Below are 18,577 nucleotides of genomic sequence, written 5' to 3' on the forward strand. Positions count from 1 at the left end.
GAAGCTTCTGGAATGCAATAGGACAAAAAGGGATTTAGAAATATACACCAAATGCAGAACAGGAAACTCCTGAACATAGCTGGAGGGTTGCTGGCAATAGAGAACGTATCTGAAGACAAATTAGAAAAGTGATGGAAAAGAGGCTTTCCGAGGCATCCTGAGAGTACTGTGGGGTTTGCTTACATCCATAAAGGATTATGAGAAAGAGAAACACCTACCCTGCAAGGACAAAATGGGTAGGGGAAGGGGACAGATTTCTTTAAAGCCTTTAATTTCATCTTCCTCACTCCAAGTATCCTCTACGTAAAGAGTTATGTCGTGATAACCTGTTATTTTGTGTTCTAATAACATAAAAGCTTTAGAGATTAGAAATGTTTGGTGCTTCTTGGCACGCGTGTCTTAAAAGTTAGAAGTTGTTCCATCTCAAAGGCTTTAGCCTGCCCATGATTCATCCCAACATCAAACACACCGCAACCCCTCCTTTCCATGAGCTATTTAGAGAAGAAATTGGCTGGAAGGGGCATTCAAAGAAATGCTTCATTCTAAATGGATATTAAAAGAATTCACAGAGCATGAGATTAAGGGACTTGCAAATGAGAACATTTATTCTGGGAAAAAGACTCTTAAGAGCTTATCCACTAATGCAAAAGACATATAAATGACCATTTCAGATAATACTAGCAGGTTTGGGTTTAAAATACTGTCATGCCACCTACAGTCTACCTATTCTAGACATCTACCTTAAGATAAGCTAAATAACGTCCTTTAGAAGACACCTCAGTTTACCAACTCAGGTTTAGACGGCTTCTTTTTGCCAGATGACTCCCACCTCTCCTACCTTACTCATGGGTACGAAAATTGTTGCTGTAGGTAAATAGAAAGTTGTTTACCAGGAAAGATTTTTTTTTCTCTCTCCAGTGCCAAACAGTTACGTTGGTTTCTTCTCGGAAGGCTCAACTGAAGAAATAACAGATGATGGTGGTTTTTTTCCCCAATTTTGAGAAGTTTATACCATTTCTATTTTAAAATGTGTGTTAGAGCTAGCAGAGTTCTTAATCAAAACCATTTTCCTGTAGAAATACTTTTGCTTAAATCAAAACATTTTTTCTTTGGGCTTCCTGGAGATAATAAAATGTTCATCAAGTAAGATTTTTTGAGTCCAAGATTCTAGGTCAAAATATAAGACAGAGAAACCCCAAAGAAGCCAATATCCCACGTGTATAATTCAAAATATAAAAAGCAAAGATTTGTTCCAGGTAGGAATTATACAGTCCGTATGGATACCATTTGAGTACCATGACAGCTTAGTTATTCAAATTTCCAAATGTCTAGTTTCACAAGGAAATAGGTTTTTAAAAATCTTAACCAAAAAAAAAAAAAAGAAGAAATGTTTATTGCCTAGTTCTAAATATAACCCACAGAGCATTGGCTGTGATATAATTTAATGAACATCAATGAAATTTTGATTGAGGAGTACTTGCAATTAATTGTTTATAAACAATCCACAAAAAGAAAAGTGTTTATCAAAAATATTGATAAAATGAATTTAATTAATTTAGAAGTTCAAATAAAATCACAGGCTGCTCATTAACAATTCATGAGCGTCAAAAAAGACTGAATTCATTCTATGAAGGACTTGATATTAGTTGTTATTATCTCCTTATTTCCACCAGAATGCATTTGTTCTAGAACAATCCTGGTCAAGCAGTTCATTCTAACACCCTCAGCTGCAAACAATCAAAACCAGTTTTGGCCCCAACCCAAAATCCCAACCCAATGTCATAACAAATGCTACCAATTCCTCTGACTTTACCCAGATTCTCAACATTTCACAGAATTCAGATGATCCATGAAAGTGTTGTTACAAAACAAAATAAAATGGAAAAATGTGTTTCCTAGACACGTTCTTTTATGTTCTAGGAAAACGTTTAGTTATTTTCTAATTCTTAAAAATCCATTCAACCCAAGTTAATCTCTCTCTACTAGTAGTCAGTAGGAGTGGATTGTAACAAGAATTGTCTCTTGTGTGTCTTATTGCTTTTTTGCTTTTTTCTAAAATCCACTTGACATTGTAGGAGGAACAGTAAAGCATGAAGCTTTTACAACAGTGAGTCCAAAGAAATTTGAGTCCAACATCAGGTTTAAATACCTACTAACATTCTTAAGCATACACTTTAATTTAGGCTTACAAGGGTACATTCTTTTAGCGTACTCTCTCAGGACCTTGTATAGGGACCCTTTAAGGCTACCTAGAGCTGGTGAATTACCTCCACTAGCCACCATCTCAAACTCTCCTGACATGGTGCCGGGTAGCCCTGGATCTCCAGACAAGCATAAACAGCCCTGGAAATCCTCCCTCTAAAATTGCAGAGGCCCCAAAATACAGGGCTGTGCTGACTTGTGTGTCGTGTCCCTCATCCTGCCCTCAATTCCACTGACTGGGCTGCTGGGAATCGATGCTTGGGAGAAGGATCTCAGCCCCTCATTCACACTCCATCCGTGACTCCTCCTGAGCTAACATTTCACTTTGATTCCAAACTAAGCAACAATTAATTATTAAATCTTTGCTTCAAGCCCAGTCTTTCTTTCAGGATCATTCTTTTCTCCAGCATTTACTTTCTACGGCAGCTGTTCAGTCTGTTCTAACTTTGAGCTATGAGTACAGGACCCATTATTACAAATAAGAGTTTTCAACCAAAAACCTGCCCCTGCAAGATTTATATTCAGCTTCAGCAAGTTTCTAATTTGATCATCATTTCTTTTTCCCTTCCTTTCTCCCTCTTCTGTCCTCTAAACAATTCAGGTGTTTACACTGATTGTAATGAAAGCAAATTATTACACTGACGTTGCAATCTACACAGACACTGCCCCTACAGAGCAGAGCTGTTAACAGCTACTACTTCTCTGGGGTTAGAAAGAAGTGTAGAAGCTGCTTCTAATCCACTAAGACTGGATCGTCACCGCTCAGCAGATCTGCGGAGGTACAATACATGCTGTCTTCCTTTCCCAGGAGATCACATATATCATCCAAACTTATTGCCTTTGATCTATAGCAAGAATTATGACTAATCGGCTGGATTAGAGTGACAGAGAGGTTGTGTATCTTTATCTCAATGCACGAATATTTCCAATTTACATGTACTAACAGCCATTGCTGGTTTTCCCCCTTTTACTTAGAAAAAAAATCCAAAACACCAAAAGCCTCCAAGTTTTTTGTACAGCTTAGTTTCGCAGAATTATTGTCCCCCAAAAGTCTGCAAGTAAGCATAAATATCATTTGAAAGGCTAGGAAAAGTAATCAGACCTGCCAAGTTGAAAAAAAATTAGGGCAATTGGGTACAACCACAAAAAACGCCCTTTTAAGAGGTAATACGTGTCCTGAATAAAGAACAAATCATCAAGGAAGTTTGCTGAATGCAGTCACTGAGACCTTACTCTGGACAAGAGTTTGAGGACTAAGAGAAACAGATGGATCAAAAGGGTTCTTCATGGCTGACTCTTGCCTGTTATACGGCACAATAAGAAGATGATCCTGTCAATACCTTCCCTCCTATGTCACTTGAAGAGGAGCTCGTTCATTCAGGGTATGTGAGCAGAGGTACTTCAGTGGGATCTGACAATTCCTGCATGAATTCTGCTTCTCCTGAAGGTTCAGGATGACTTGCTGCAATCCACATGCACTAAATCTGGGTGTCAAACCAGAGGATAACATATTTTCACATGTGCCATACATGCTCAGCTTTCCTTGATATATTTTTAATTGTTAAGTGCCAGTGAAAATCAGTTCATTTATTACAGCTGTTAAATGTTAGCATGGGGCATGCAACCTTAGCGGACATTATTAAAGGAAGGAACCTTAATGTCTCTCAGACCCTCTGGCTAAAGAACGTCTAAAGTACCTACCAAAGTTGTAGAAAGTTACCAGCCTTTCAGCAGGAATTTATCATTCTCTTCTGAGGCCAGATGGTCCTTTCCAGAATGCAAAACACAAAAGGAACAACCACAGTAATTGACTGTACCCAGCAAACACGCAAGCTACATTTCATAGCTCATGTGGGTGCAAATTTCTCCTGTCAGCAAAAAAGATGGCTCTTCCTGTGACCACATGGGTTTTAAACTAAACAGAGCATCCTTGACCATATTTCTCAGTAGTGAGAGTGGCGCATTGTAACTGATCACAAATCTCCTGCAGATACGCACACACACAAAGAATCCAGACCCGAGATTATGTTTAGTTAGCTGTTTCTAAAAACAAAACCTCATGTCCCTGTTGTACCTCAGAGAAATCAGCGATGAGCAGTTCACCGCTGAGAAGTGGTGAAGCCACCAAGGTCACTTCAGCAGCAGCCTGTTAGTTGCAGAGTGATGGGAGACTGCAGCACCTCTTACACCTGCCTTTCTCTAGGTTTTCATTAACGATGCACTGTCCTGTGATGGTTAGTATATACTCATTACTTTCTTTTTTTATCTCACTGTCTCGTTGCATCTCATCTATTTATTGATAATTACAGAGAAACCTACAGTAGCAAAGACAAACCAAAGGTCTTCCAGGCAACAGTAAAGGAACACATGGGAGGATCTTATTCTCTCATGAAGACCCAAGCAGAAGCCACCAGCCTATGCTACAAGCTTTCTAATTTTTTTGTTCATACGGCAATACCTTAATTCTTTCATCTTTCACCGACTCCACCGGTGTCTTCTTCATTTCAGTTTTTCTTTAAATCCTCTTTGCACAGTGTAAAGTTAAATGACATTTCCTTAAACAAAGAGTGACATCTGAAACATATCTTCTAATTTATACACAGACTCTAGCAATGTCCCTTAAGTGAAAAGTCAATGACTCACACCTGTTTCATGTTATGGATGAAATATAGGCTGACATATAGTACTATGGGGAGTGGCTATTTTAACTATACAGAAAAGAATCAATTTAGACAGAAAAAGGGACAGGGTACACCAGCCATTTCTGACATGAAATACTTTCTTTTCTATGTTGGATAGTCAGGTGATTGCTAGTTTTGAACATGCCCATAGTGAAATCCAAAGTTACAGTGCTCATTGTCTATGAGATGGCATTTAGCAGTGCTGTAACACAGAAAAATGAAATAAAAGCCAAAGGGCCAACTTTGGAGACATAAATAAAACATCAAAAAAGAAGAAATAAAAAGTAAAATTAAAAAAAAAAAAACAACCAAACAAAAAAAAAACCCAAACAAAGAAAACAACAAAACAAAAAAAGGCAAAACAGAACTGCTCAAGAAATTGAGAGGTATTGCTGAAATGGTGTTGCACTGGAAAGGCCTCTTAACAGACATCTCCATCCCCTAGCAAGCAAAACAAATATTGTCCGTTCTGTTTGGGGTATGTGAAGGCCCATCCGCTTTTTCATTCTATTCTTTTCCTGTTGATGCTCTGAAACTTTAATAGAGCAAAGAAAAGAGCTACAGAGTTTGAACTGGGGGAGGTTTCAAGAAAGGAAAAATACGTGAGGAGCAAAAAGACAACGGGCTAGGCACACTTCATATCACTGCATTACACAACACTGTAAAAATTCAGTTTGACTGGAAGAATCAACAATAAAAAACACAAAATGCATAATTTCAAGAAAAAGAAAAATTTTCATTAAAATATTCTTCCTAAAAGCTTTTTCCTTAAAAAAGGGAATCTTAATTTTCCAAGAATTCTAGGGAAAAAAGCATGCCAAGAGGATTACCATTATTTAAGTAAAGCGTATATAAAAAGAAAAATCCATTTGAGGAATGCCTGAATGAGCAGTGGACATAATGTGACACCAGAGGAAAGGAGAATATAAAAAAATAGTTTTAGTTTGATCCAAAAACAATAAAAGGGAGACTGATAGTAACAATATCTGCTCTGCTGTTGTGACTTGGAGCCCCTGGCTGGTTCTTATCCATCCACTCAGACCTCCAGCAAGGACCCACTATCCCCTATTAACTTTTCAAGAAAATCAGTTTCTCATAAATAAAACACAAAAGAAAAGACTAGAGAAAAATGAGGCGATCCAGAAAAGCAAATAAAAACACAAGCTAAAAGGAGTAGTCTAAACCCAAGAAGTCTATAAGCATCCTGAAGGCTTTTGAAAAATATTGTCTTAGGAGCCCAGATAAAATATGTACCATAATTCAAAAAGAAAACAAAGCAGTCTAATAATCCCCCTGCGTGGCTCAATGGGAACATTAAGGAGGCTGTCACAGGGAAATGGTCAGCAGTTAAAAAATGGAAATCTTGCTCAAATAAGAACAGGTCATTTGAAGAGTTAGAACTGTGACGCGTGCGTTGCATGGGGTGGGTTTTTTTTTAACTGATAGTCACAAGTTCGTTAAATACTTCAAAAGCAGGAAGCAGGTGAGATAATCAATGGGATTGCTTGATGACGAAAGTAGAAAAAGGCACTCAAGGATGTTTAGTCCGCACTGGAAAAGCTCCATGAACTCTCTGCATCAGTCTTTACTTCGCAGGGGAAATGCGCACAAAGAACTTTTTTTGTAGTAGATAGGTCAGAGAAGCTCGACAGGATACAGATAAATACACAGGGTGTTTTAAACCCTATAGACAATTAACATGTCACCAGGACTGGGTGGTATTTACCCGGGAGAACTGAAGAAACAATGAAATTGCAGAGCCCCAGCTGGTAGGTGTCAAACACACCACAGCTAGGATCTCCTGTGCTACAGGAGTGTTGGGGTGTCAGGGTGACTTGTCTACAGAAAAGGGTCAAGCGGGGTTTCTGGGAAGCACAGACTGCCAAGTCTGACTTCCAGCCTCAACGTGGCAGTAGAGTCTGTCATAGAGAAAGGTCACAGAGCAAGTGAGTCAAGACAGACTGTTGGGAAAGGGTTGGCATGGCACCTGCAGAGGGAATTCCTGCCTTGGTTCAATGAGGGTGTCTGTAAGCTGATATGAAGGATACAGTGGACATCAGAGATTTGGTTCCCCAGAAAGGCTTTTGGCAGGTTCCTCACCAAAGACCACCAAAGAAGCAGTGATAGGAGGTTGGAGAAAAAGCCCTTTTATGGATGGGAAGCTGTTTAAAGGATAGGAACCAGAAGGTACGGCTCAATGGTAATTTTGCAGAGTGGAGAAAAATCAGGAAATAGGTCCTCCAAGGATTAGCTCTGGGACCAAAAAGCAATAGGCATCATCAGAAAGGGCTCTGAAAACAAAATACAAAGCTGCATAAAACCTTGGCACACCCACATCTTGACTACTGTGCATGGTTCTTATCTTCACACCTCCAGAAGGACATTGCGGAGATAGAGAAGATACAAAGAAGAAAATTATGATAAGGACGGAGCTCTCTTATCTGGAAAGATTAAAAATCTCTCTGCTCTTCAGTTTGGAGAGAAGAGTCAGCGAAGATATGATTGAAATTTGAAAAATCACGACATCAGTAGATTATTGGGCTGCAGAACTTTTGTTCAGCAAAGTCCACAATTTTTGAACTATAGACACTCACTGGAGCTAGTAGGAGGTTGGTCCGAAACAGCTGAAAGGATGTGTTTCTTCATGTAGCTGGTAGTGAAGTTGTCTCCATGGGAAGTTTTGGAAGCAAACAGGATTAACAAGTTCAAAACCAGGTTAGAGGCAGGTAACAAGTCCACAAACAGATATTAGCATGCTGTTGACTGCAGCACTGGGGACGTATAAGGGAAGAGAAAGCATACTGCAGGTGACAGCTGGTCTCACGATTTCTCCTCACACAGTCTCACTTTCTGCCGCTGTCAGAGTCAGAAGCCACTGGTCTAACCCAGCAAGGCATTTCATTTTTTCTTAAGAGATGAAATAATGTGACATAAGCCCTGCCTTGAAGACGTCTCTATAGCAATGCTTTATTTATTCTTTTCTTCTTCTCTCCTGATACCATCCATCAGTCTGGTCCACAGTATCTGTATCGCCAAAACGTCAAAGCAGCAGTCTAGACCTAGATAGATGCTTTATCAGGGTGGAAGATTCCTTGCCATCTCCTAACTGTCCCAGTTTTCATCCCCCATCTGTTATCCCGAACAGACAGGATGTTTTGGGGAGAAATGAAAAAATACGGAGGATACAAGAATGAAGAGACCTTTTCTTCCTCTTTCATTCCTAGGTTTCATTCCTGGGTTTTCCACAGGCTGATCATGGGGCTGATACAAAAGCACTGAAGGCAGAAGGAATTTTTCCAGGCTTTGTTTGTTTGGGGCTTTTTTTTCCCGTTTGCCTTGATTCCTGGCATAGCTATAATACAGATGAAAATAACAGGGTACCTTCAGAGTAACGCAGAATTATTGCCACTCAGATTTCCTTCCAGCGTCTAGAATACTTACTGATGCTCATGTTCAATTTTCACAGGGTCCAGGGTCCCCTACCACTTTGGCTTTATTCAATGTGTAAGCAACTCAGGACAGAAAATGTCTAATTTTCTGTGTGAAAGGCATGCTGATGTTTATGAAATTCTTCGTCTCATGTAGGGAGGAGAAAAAAAGTCCCAGACAGTAGGGACCTAGACATGCACTTAGACACATGCACACACTGATCAAAATGGAAATTAAAAAGTTCTGGTTTGAAAAACTGAGAAATATAGGTAGAAAGATTTATTCGTCTCGCAATCTATGTTTGAAAAGTGCTTGCATGAATGTATGAAGTGTTGGCACCGCACACTGTCACGTGTTAGCCTATTTCAATGACAATATCAATTTGAACTAGCTATTACACAGAGTGGCCTTATTTCTGTTGGTCTGCAGTAGAAGATTGGCTTTACCGTACAATTTGCTTAATTCTCAATAACTCTGATTTCCCTCCTGCTTTACATACCTACCCGGTAGAAGCAAGATGCAACGTGACAACTCAGATACTCCAATTTAGCAAGATTCATTTTGCTAAATCATCCCTATGCATCTGAACCACCGTCTAGCAACATCTGGCAAACAAGCACTGATATATTATAATGTTTATCGTGCCAGATGGCAATATGTCTTCAATGTCACCTGCAGGATGAAATAAAACCTTTGTTATCACTATTTCTTACCCACCCACCCACTTCCCCTTTCCCTCCCTCTCCAGTAATTATAGGAGAGCTCAAATCTGTGCCTGCAGAGCATGTGTGGTTAAATATTAAAAAAAAAATTAAAGGTAGGAAATGGCAACAGGTTACTAGAGAACCCTAATTGCTAAAAGGTATAAAGCATTTAATTACTATGAATTTTATGGTAATTCAATGACGTACCATTTTCACTATAAACACCACGATTTCTGCACAATTAAAAATTACTAGTAAGCTATCATTCTGGACAGTGTTAATAGTGTACTGCAAGGGACAAAAATACCCAAGGTCACGCCTATTTGAATGCATGCACATGAAGTGAAAAGGAAGCATTTCCAGCTGCTGTCCATGGAATATCAAGTGCTTTCTTCTTCCACTTGGGATTCCCCATATGTTTCCTCCTTGAGCAAGGGCAGTTTTAAGTCATTTTAATCTTCTATTAATGGGGTTTACCTATCAGTCTGTTTTCTGGGAGCACTCCTTGTGATGGATTTAACCCGGGGCCGCAGAAAGAGCAGGGTGGAGAGAAAATTGAGCCATTCTCTTGGCTTATTCATCAGAGAGGTTTTTCTGCTCATTTCCTTTTGTTGCCAAGTGAATATTCTATTATACTTTATCAACAAAATCTTGGTTATCTTTAAGCACAGTGTGATTTATTGTGTACATTTTAGACCAGTTAGGATGAAAGCTTTTATGGATCAAACATATATTTTAAGCCCAAAGGATATTTATTTTCAAAAGCCAGTATCAAAAACCATCACACCTTGTAAGTCTCAGAGCTTTTCATATTTTAAGTGTACGCTGTCCAGAAAAATTAATACACTGTGTTACACTAGAAGTTCCCTATCTGTTAGCAAGCAAATTAAGATATCTGCCATTTATCAAAGGACTCGGCTTCCACACAAAAAATGCAAAACTGAGAACCACCACCCTTTTAAGGTGGATTGTTGCTAGCATTCATAGATGAAGAGGAAGATTAGCAACACAGTTATCTTTGAATACATTTCGCAAGGCCTGAAATAGTAGCACAAAAATGCTGAAGCACTTATGCTTCCTCGGGTATTTTTATTCAAGATCTGTAATCACTGGCCTACATGACATAGGACCAAAGAATTGCTCAGTTGTGTATTTGGTCCCCTAATTACTCTTTAATTTCACTTACATTCTCACAAAATAAGTGTTAAAAATGAAAATGAAGTAGCGATTAGGGGGCCAAATGCACAATTGTGCAATTCTTGGTAGCTAGTGCAGCTACTTAATAGTGGTGTCAAATTAAGCATGACATCCAAGCAAATGAACCCTACTTCTGATCATCTGGAGAAGGCCTTATGGCCATCAACCTGCGCGTTTGGAAATCAATGCAAGTCCTGCCTTTGACGTTAGAGGTGTGGGGACTGGGCCTTGCTTCACAAAAGGAAAGCTGGAGTGTCTGTGAAGAGGTGTGTTTCCTATATAGTCCGGGACCTGAACTGAAATATCTGAGTACAAAGCTAAGGATTTAAACAAAAAAAAAAGGCCAATATTCAGGGGGCCGTGGTGCCTACCTCTAAAAATTAAAGCAGGGCCCAGGAAATCTGAAAATTAGTTCCTATTTATAAACGTGTGTACCTTCACCTGTAGATTGTTCGATTTTGAACGTCTAAACTTGATAGTCTAGCTTCCTCTCTCAAGTTCAGAGCTACATCCAATTTAGCTCCAGATGATGGAAGAAGTGAGCTGCTTCTGGTAATCCCAAGAGTGTGCAGGTGAGAAATAGGGTCAGCTTTATTTTTTTTTTAAGAATCTACTTATTGTAAGTACATATTGTTTTCTTATAACATGACATATGTGCTTAAGTTGTGTATATTAAACCGAAACAGTAAAAGTTATAATGAAAGACCAATTCTATTTCTACAGTATGGTCCTTCTGAGCCTGTCTGATTGCAGCAGTGCCCAGAAGACAGAGTAAAGGACTGTGACCTTCTTATACAAATACAGAAAATAGATTTGGTCCCCACTGAAAAGTCTTGAAAGGCTATTAAGATGAGATTTCCAGAGCACAAAAAAAAAGGAGTTATTTTGGCCCAAATACTTCTGACTAGAAACACATAAAACGGAAGAAGGAAGGCTGCGAGTCCAGTTTCCCCTGCTCTACAGAGATGCTGGGGATAAGATTAATTTCAGATTCATTTCCTCTCACCTTAGCTGGTCACAAACGGGGCATCTTGATCTACTGATTTTATATGCTCAGACAGGTTGGGATTAGTTGCTGGTAGAGGGACCCACCTCTGAGCACCGCGTGGATGCCGTGAGGTCGGGTTAGGTGCCTCGCTTTCCATGAGTGATTGTCTGGGGAGAGGTATTCCTTCCACCGTGACAGTCCCAACACCACAAACTCTGCTTTAACACTTAACACTGGGGAGATGAACTTGCCTCCCATGAGCAAAGGGGAGATGAATGCAGAGAATCTAGGTAGGGAAACTCACTTTAAACCACCCAAATGGCAACTGCTAGACTGTAGGCAGCCCTGAGCTCTCTTCAGCAGGGGTTAAGCTGTGGGTTGCACCCAAGATACTTAGCTGAGAGCTTCCAGGATATAGTGCTGTGAGCTGCTCCGAGGGCAGTGCAGATATACCCTGTGTCCAGTAAGTCTCTGCGGGATCATTCTTTGCCTTACAAAGCATGTCAAAGCTCACGGAAAGCAATTTTTCTTTCAGTGCCTCCTTTTCAACTGGGAAGCATTTGAAGGGAAGCACTTGCCCCTTGAGTGCTCAAGTGTGTACTTTGTATTGCCAAAGAAAGGGCACTCCAATAGCTCTTCTGGGAAAACACACCATATTTCACATCACCCCATGCACTTTCAAGGGGCTTTGCAGAAATGGCTTGTTCTGGGACATCTATGAAATATAATTAGGAAGAAAAATAAAGAAGCTTTCTTTTTCAGGTTGAGATAATCCACAGCCAGAAAAATAAGAATCTTTTTTTTTTTTTCTTTGCCCAAAGTGCTCTCTCCGCCGAGAGGTCATCTTTGAGACAGAAGCGTTTTAATTTCCTAACTTATAAAGCAAGCAATTATGATATTCAGGGAGACAGTGTGGGTTTTGTGCTGTTACTTTCTGAGCAAGGAATGCGTCAGTGGTCTGTATACATGGACCAGCAGGCGTATTCCTCTAAGGGACCACCGGGCATGGGCTGGTATCTGCGGGACGAGCAGTGGCTGCAGCTGGTACCAAGGTGGTTCTGCTACCGTTCAGTGCAATGGCAGGGGGGCCAGTGTATTCAGATCAAAAATGATTGTTGTCTCCTTGGTCATCTCTAGTGCAAACGACACGTAGAGTGAAATGATAGCAGGTGAGGCAATGTGAGACTTCAGGTTTTTAGGCAGGAAAGCAGGATGGCAAGGGGAGAGAGGGCGGGAGTCAACTCACAGAATCCCCCGTACACCACTAGGTAAGACTCCATGGGTTGTCTGGATGTCCCAGCCTCTGAAATGACTAAATTGGGCATTTTTTTGGCACAGCTTGAAGGAAAGAAAATAAAGCAAAATGGGCGTATATATGGCTGTAATGGGAATGGGGGTGGCCCCATTCACTGGCAGAAGCAGCTCAGGAAGGCGGTGAGAGCTACCCTGCTGGCTCCTGTGGCCCATGAATCCATGCCTGCGTGGAGACGGCTGCACCACGCACCCAGACATGAGCAATGAGAAGGGCATGGACTGGCAGATGTTAACCAAAATCTCTCCTCTCAGCCTGGAGGTTAACTCAGAAGCATCACACAGCATTTGCCAAGCAGAATCAAGCAGCATATGCTGGTTCAACCTCTGCTTATTAAGTTCTCAAAACACTACATGTGGTGTGTGTTTGAACTGCCAGGTCTGCTGGTCGGATGATGGGGACATTTGAGAGATCTGCCCATGCTGGGTACATACACAGTTCTGCACGGGCTGGGATGTTTGCCCAGGGAGCTCTGCCTAGCAGCTCAAGCCTGACACTTGCATAATTTCTGATGACTGATCGGGTGGCTTTTGCAACATAAACTCAGACACTAGTTAAAATACTTTCTAAAAGCTTCAACAGGGAAAGATTACTTTGGAGAAAACTGAAGGTGAGTCAAAATATTAATAGAAGAGGTTTCATTGCAGCTTTGTTTTCATCTCTGATTAATAATATACATAGCAGCTGAAGATATTCGGCTGTTTACTCAAGAATTTTTCTGCAGTGCTTGATACCTCTGTTTTATATGAGGATTCACTTAACATAGCTTAATGCCAACCCAAAAAAAATATAAGAAGGAATTGTTTTCTTTTTTTTTTTTTTCCCCTGCAACTGGTAATAACAGAGCTTAGAAATGTATTAGGAAAAAGGTTGATTGAGAAGTGCAAAGAAGGATGAGTATTTATAGGGATAAAATTGGCTTTTTTAAATTGTAGTATAGTTCATTTGAGCAGTGTTGAAAGAAATTAGGTCTTTCCCTTGTGCTTTGCTTTGTTTTTTTCCATCACTGTGAGCCACAGAGTGAAAAGCAGGTATGTTTTGAGCCACCACAAACAAAAAGAACTGCAAGTAATGACATTTAATACTCTCTATTACTTTTTCTCTGGTTATGTGTTTGTCAACACACGGAGAGGAAAATTGCGAGCACTTTGGCTGCTGCCAGGCTTTCTTCTGTATTTGTGCAGATCACAGCACAGTACGTGGGTTGCAGGGGCTGAAGGACTCATTAGGACCGAGCTGGATGACCTCCCGCACAAGGCTGACCCCAGCCGAGCAACCATAATGAGAAACAACAATACCAAGGTGCTACGCGAGGGCAAAGTACCACGGCTTGGATTATCAATTTTTGTGTTTATTGCTAGTCAGCCTGTCTCCCTTCAGCCTGCTCTCCTCATATGCAAAGAGGCCGCTTTCTCTTGAACTTCTCTGGAAAACCTGGAGAAGTTTTCTTCGAGAAAACTTAGTCTGCATTGTTACTTTTCCTCTGAACTCTCCCTAATTTTTCTGTGTTATCTTTGAAAAATGGTGCTTGTAATAGACTGGTGTATTCCAGTTATAATCCCAGCAGTGCTAGGTAGAGCAAAATAATTATTTTTCTTGTCTTATATACACATAACCATCTTCCTCGTGCCTCTTGTCACTGGCTTGAAATGCAGAATCTCATATCTATTGTAACATTTCTTCTAGTTCAAATCAAAATGTAATTACTTTGCGTAAGGAGTTTTAACCCTGCAATATCGAAACCCCTGGAATTAGTGAAATTGAGACTTTGTGACCCAACGTGTCACAGCATGCCTCAGACTGACAGCTATCGCCCATCTCAACAACACGCCTATCACCCCCACTGCACGCACAGCTCAGCGCGGCTCCGGGGGAGTCGTGGCAAGAAGAGCAAAAGGCAGCAGAGGAAAATGTTCCTGTGGTGGGCTGGAGGGTGGGATGGACAGGAGAGCACTTATAAGAGGCTCATTACAGTTATGGAAAGTAGAAATAATCTTTTGCAACATGTTGTATGCTACACGTACCCTGAAATGAAGAAGTATGTCTAAGAAGGAAGTGGAGGAGGGGCTATGTCCATAGCTTTTGGTCTCAAAGAGGCTGGATTGCTCGGTTCAAAGGAGGGAATTGTGTGGGGTAAGTGGAACTGGGGAGTCATTTCTGCAAATGCCTGTCTTGGCCTGGATCGCTTTCTGGGACTGACTTTTTTTCTCTCATCTGCAGTGGATATATACGCAATTAGCCTAACTTTAGACAACCAAACATAGGTGACAAGGACTTCATCCTACCAGTCTAAAGCACCTACCTTCAGGAATATATGTTCTAATCAGCTTAAGATCATGGAGATACAGCACTTCCATTACAGTCTAGTATAAAGAAAATGTTTCTCACTAAAGCTAGGAATGATATGACAAAAAGCACGTCTGAAAAAAGCATGTATTGGTATTACCAAGGGCTTTGCTATGGACATCAGCAAGAACAGGCCCTGGACCTTAAATTCAATCCAGTCAAATGCAATGTTTACGCTCTGCTTTTACAGGGCTTGGTCCTAATCACATTAGTATAAATCAGTAGCAAGCCTACTTATGTTGTTATAGTTAAGCAAATCAAGGTGCTTGGGCCTGGTTTCACCTCCTCTTACTAATGTTCTGCCAGGATTATTGATAACAGTGGTGCACAAGCAAGGAAACTATCAAAAATATTCATTTCAAGCTCCACTGCAAGCAGAGTAAAATAATCAATATTCACTTACAAAAAAAAAAAAAAAAAAAAAAGAAAGAAAAGTTGCTTTGGAACCGCTCTTCTAAAGATTTACAAGTAAAATGTAGCGTGAATTATTGGAAGAAAATAGTAAGCATACAATTAGAATAACCCGTAAAAAGGAACAGTCTCCAGATAAACAAAATCCATACCTAGTTTGCTTCCACTTTTTTTTTTCTTGCCTGTTTGCTTTTTCTTTTAACCTTCTTTTTTTTTCCTCCATTAAATGCAATTTTTGTCAATTTGGTTCTGTCTGAAGTCAGTTTCATTTCCCTGTTCTTTGCTATTGGAACATGGTTCCCTGGCTTCGTCACAGAGATCTTTTTAGATGAACAGGTACCTGAACTGAATGACTGAGCATTTTGTGCCTTCCCTTTCTTTCGGTTTGCACGCAGTTTCAGTTTTATTTTGCTTTTTAGTTCTTTTTCAGGGTATCGCCAAAATTAGTTCTCATTTCAATTTAAAGTGAAAGTTCTACCAGCAAAGCAATAACAAAACTAGAGTTTTGAAAAAATCAGGCAGACTATTTAGTCACAAGTGTTCCAATGTTTTAAACATTGTTTTAATTAATTGCTTAATACCATTTTACAAAATGTCTTTAAAACGTTGCCTAATACAATCTAAAATAATGTTAAGTTGTTGGTGTCTTTTATATAGATCATAAAATGCAGATTAATTTTGTGATTGGATGCTCAGCTGGAGTTATTTGTTACTTACCGCAGAAAAGCAGATGTTTCATACCCTCTGGGTAACTGTAGACCATACCAAGACACTGAGAAGTTTTTCCTTTTTAAAAAAAAAAACAACCAAAGCTAACAATATTACTGTTTCCATGGTGTTTCCCAGTCTAAATACAGGGACTCATTCACCAAGAGTACCAAAATGTGGTGACCCTGTGTGAATTTGGAGCACGTAATTATAGCAAGCCTCAATAGCTGAGTCTCATTCCTTAATGCTTTTTCTTATCTACTACTATGAGCTGTAAATATTTGTTTCTCTACCATTCAAACATATTACTCTGTCACAAATAAGAATGCAAGGCTGACTCTCAGCAGGAGAAACATACTTTACTGGGAATGCCCGAAAGACAAACTGGAAATGAAGACAGCTGCCAAGCAATATTTCTTTTGAGCAGGGACATAGGGACAGGTTCCTTTGGATAATCTTGGCTGTGAACTTGTTAGGCAGGGTATAAGTTGGTCTGTGATGTGTTTATGGACATGCTTTTATCTGGCAATATACAGCAGCTACTTGAACCACCAGTGTAAGAGGAGAAAGGTGCCTCTCATGTCTTGTGTCAGAAACATTTGCCTTGGACGAAGAACAAACCATTGTGGACAATTATTGCAGACCACTCAATATGCAGCCAGTTTGCGCCCCGCAGCCCAGGCTTCACTCTTGATCTGTCTCCTGAATTGCCACTCCTCATCCCTGCTGTAGGAGAAATTAACGGCCTAGAGGCAAAAAGCGTGGTCCTGTCAGGCCACGCACCAGGCAGGGCCGTAGCAATGGGAAGCCCCTTCCCCTACAGAAACTGTACTGAACGGGGGGTTGGCCACATTCAGCAGGGAAATGAGACACCGTGTGGGAAGATGAGATAGGAAAGGAAATTAACGGGGAGAACAATCTTGTTTCATGTGTTGGACCGTAGCCTCCGTGCATCGTCTGGCACTATCCCGTTCAGCCTCCAGGCGTTCGTCGCGCTGTCTGGTACCTGATAGAAGCTCTTGGCGCTGTGAGCTCTTGGACAGCCCTGAATAAATTCACAGGGTTGTGCCTTGTCTCTCCCAGTAAGGCTGTGTGTGCAGGGCTGGGAGGTGTCCTGGTGCACCCACCAACCGTTTCATAATCATGTATCCTCCACGGGAGGAGAGATGACCAGAGACAGTGAGCTTGGGCAGGGAGGACAAAATCCTTCATTAGAACTGAATGAAGGGGAGGCTCATCAATGGGAAGCAGTTACCTGAAACATTAGAATGAAAATAGATTTGAATATTATTAGTCAGGGAGAGCTTAAACTACCCCTCCAAGGAAAAGTCCACTTAAACCTACTTTACATCAATTAAATATTGATAGAAGCACTGTTTTCTTTTTGCCTGAAGCAGAGATCTCAAAACACTCACTAAAGGTGGCTCTGCATTGCTTCCCTCGAGTTGACGGCTGCTTCGCATTGATTCCTGGGGTCCTCCTCAGTGTCTGCCAGACCACGCTGCCCAATGCCCCGTCCGGGATCGGACCTCCATTTGCTTTACAGCTGTTTGGAACAAACAAATAGTAGGATGAACAGCCCTGACTCGAAAAGCTTTTAAGTTCAAGCTAAATCCTAGCAACTGGCAACGTGCCGCTCCCTGTGCAGGCTCTCTATTGATTGGAAGAGGGGCTCTGTGCAGAGACAGCAGTTTTCTCCTCCGCGACTGCAAAAATCAGAGCCAACTTGAGCAGAGGTGGATAGCAAAACGGAAATCCGCGTGGAAGGGAAGGAAAACTAAAGTCACGGCAATAAGAATCGGTGGTTGTGTAGATGAGATGTGCACAGAAACTAAGTCCTGGGCAGATGTTTCATGACAGCAGGGCGATTAAGTGATACGCCTTACCCCACACAGCCAGTTGGTAGCAAGGTCAAAACCAGGCACCGGATCTTTTATTCTTTTCTACTAACACCCTCAACACTGAGTATCACTGAGTACCTGCTAGAGCATTAGCAATGTGGCGAAGCAACTGCGTCCGAAGCAGTATTTTTTTTGTCATTTGTGCTCACGTATTTATTCTCTCACAACTCACCAGAGGCTGTGACTGACAGCAGAATTTGGCCCATTGGATAAAAATCAGCAAGTATCTGTATTTCAGAATCTGTTTTGCCAGGCTGAACAGATTCTTCAGCCACAGCATCTCTCCCTTTCCTTCTTTCGTTTCTTTTATTTCCTTCAGCAAAGCCCCTGTTGAAACAGTGAAGAATTCCACACAAGGCAATGAAGATTCAATATACATTGCTTAGAGAGAATTATTTCCCTATAAATTGATTTCAAAAAAAGATCTTGGCATTTTGACCAAAACCACATCTCTTAAATTATCTCATATCCCTCCAAACACACACTCCTAAGCCCTTTTTTGTCCATACTAGAAAGACAGTTGTACTTTGGCACAATTTAAAAGGTTTTGAGAATGACGATGATTTAAAACAAAGTATTCCCCAAGCGGACTGTGGACTTGAGCAGAAACAGCCACAGAGTCCTGCGGGGACTTCACAACGTACAATTGATTTAGCAGGGAAGTGTGTAGATTGAACAGTGATGGATGCTATAGAAAA

The sequence above is a fragment of the Chroicocephalus ridibundus genome, chromosome 1, assembly GCF_963924245.1.
Source record: "Chroicocephalus ridibundus chromosome 1, bChrRid1.1, whole genome shotgun sequence".
Taxonomy (NCBI): domain Eukaryota; kingdom Metazoa; phylum Chordata; class Aves; order Charadriiformes; family Laridae; genus Chroicocephalus; species Chroicocephalus ridibundus.